This window comes from Heterocephalus glaber, unplaced genomic scaffold (genome assembly GCF_053883595.1).
Source record: "Heterocephalus glaber isolate CG9 unplaced genomic scaffold, H.glaber_assembly_v1.0 deba00001452, whole genome shotgun sequence".
NCBI lineage: Eukaryota > Metazoa > Chordata > Mammalia > Rodentia > Bathyergidae > Heterocephalus > Heterocephalus glaber.
In genome coordinates, this window is record NW_028258302.1 from 10,411,404 (window position 1) to 10,414,135 (window position 2,732).

The window sequence follows — 2,732 nt, forward strand, 5'->3', positions numbered from 1 at the left end:
AAATGCTCCCTGCTCCAAAACCAAATCCTCTCCATCCTTCCAATTCCTCCTGTTACACTGTAGTTGGAACCTTTTGGGACTGTGAGCTCCACTTCTGCTACCTGACAGTGCTAGGTGCCAGCCAAACAGATCTGAGCTCAGATCTCTGCTTAGCCACAGGCTAGTCACATGACCATGGGTAAGGTCCAGTACTTAACCTCTCTGTGCCTCTATTTTTTAAATTTTTCTGATAATAAAGTAGCTACCTATATATAGACAGCTGTGAAGGTTAAATGAGATCGTGCATGTACATTGCTTAGTCCATTGGTTGGCACATAATATTCAGTAATAGGTGCACAGCAGCAGTTATTATTAAAAATTAATAGTTGGGTAACTAAATGAATGAGACACTCCTCCTCTTAGGATGTCAGTATCCTTCTTATCATCTTTTTTTTTTCTTTTTTTTGGTACCAGGGATCAAACTTGGGTCCTTGCGCTTGCGAGGCTGGCAGCAGAACCACTGCGCTAAATCCCTGGCCCATCACCTTGCTTTGACTTGCATTGACTCTGTGGGTTCTTGTCCTCTCTTTCAGAAGAATGAGACAGAAGCACTTTGGTACAAAAACAAGGCTTTTATTCTAATGCTCTAGCACAAGGGGAAAAGCTGTGGAGGACAGAAATCCCAGGTTGACCCAAAGGACAAAGACATATAGCTTTTATGGCATTGACAGGGTAGGGACCTGGTCTCTTGACATCATCACTTGTAGAGGTGCAGTTTTAGTTGTGCTTTTTGCCCTATTCTGCCTTCCCCCTGGCCCAGGACAGGGTCTCACTAGGTAGCTCAGGCTGACCTCCAACTCCCTGTGTAGACCAATCTGGTCTTGAACTCATAATCCTCCTACCTCAGGCTCCCGAGTGCTGGGTTAGCATACCTTTTCATGTAACACATGTTCATTACCATGCTAAGTTTCCACTTTAGGTGTGAATTTGTGAAAAAGTAAAAGTAACTAAGTTACTTGAACGACTATTCTACACACGCATTTGTCCTTTACTCACCTGGAATTTGTTTTAATAATAACTGCTGCTATCTCTAGACTGACAGGCCCCTCAAATTGGACCCCTGCCCAAGCAGACCTGCTACCTGCATCCACGGGAGCACAGAAATCAGCCAGCAGCCACCCTGCTGCTCTCACCACCGCCCTGTTTCTCAGCCAGCCCCAGGCCCATCACCCATGGAACTCTAAAATTTTCCACTCTCTTGCCCAGTGCCCCCTCCCTTACCTAAAATGCCCTATATCAACCACAGGCACCCTCCTCTCTGTGCCAATGGCCTTTTCTCCCTTGGCCCATCTGCACCCAGATGGCAATAAACTCATCACATGTTGCTTAGACTCTGCCTGCCTCAGCAGTCTCAATCATGCCTCGGTCTGACCTTACATAGACCTCATCTTACTTTCTAGAAAATAGGCATAACAGTCCCTGCTTCATTCTATGGTCCAACAACATCGAGCAGACATCTTATAAAAGTTCATTGTGGAGATGAGAAATGAATGTTACTTCTGTGAGGTAAAGTAGAAGAGACTACAGCAGAAGTGTTAGCAAATTCATCACTAGGATATAGAAATAACTGGTGTGAGCCTGTGAGGAAACATAATGGTTTCCTAATCACACTCTCATGTAAGGTCCCAAAGGGGCTTGAAGCTTTCACACACCAAAAAGCTGTAGAAATCATTTCCCTGTTCAAGAGACAGTCATCTCTCTTGAGAGGAAAAAAAAAATTCTTTTTCCTGAATTAAAAAGTTTATTTTTGGGGCCGGGGATTTAGCTCAGTGGTTCCGCTTCCCTGGCAAGAGCAAGGACTGGAGTTCGATCTCCGGTACCAAAAAAAAAGTTATTTTTCTTATAAGGGCATTGTTTGTGTAATATAGAATTACAGAACTTTAAAAAAAATCTGAAAGTGTACAAAGTGGACACACCCTTCTAACCACTCTACTGAAGTCTCCAGTTGTAACCATCAAACAAAATTGGGATTTGTTGTAACTGCAATTTTGTATCCTGCTAGTGAACACTTTCGCACATTTTAAACAGTCATACAATAGGTGAATTCTAGTATGCAATTTTGTTGCAATTTACTTAACCAGTCTGTTACTGGTTAAGTTCAACATTTAGACTGTTGCCATTATTTTTTGGTCTGGGACTTGGGGTGGTATAGATGTGGCAACTGACTTCTACGTAACACAAATCTTTACACATATCCTTGATTATGTCCTTCCTTTGAATTTCTAGAAGTAGAATTTTAGACCAAAGGTTATGTGATACATATTGTCAATTTGTTTTCTTGCTTGCTTGCTTGCTTTTTGAGACAGGGTCTTGCTACATAGCTCAGACTGGCCTCGAACTCACAGAGAACCTCCTGCTTCCTATGGGCTGGGATTACAGGCATGCACCAGCACAGCTGGCGCCAATTTGTTTTCTAAGAGTTAGTTTAACCATTTACACTCCCGCGGGCAATTTCATAGGATGTAAACGGAGTTGCAGGTGTCACTGTCAACGGCCGAACTAGAACTTCCCGCGCGGCCTCTGGTCTTCCTTCACGTTTTCCCGCCCACTCTACACACCAGCCCAGAGCGCCAAGAGCACCCCGCCCAGCTCAGTATGATGGCCCGCCCCTTCCTTACTCCGTACCTACTCTGTCCAATCACAAGTAGTCTTCCTCAGTATCGCTTTAGGATTGGTAAGTTGAATTGTCCGTC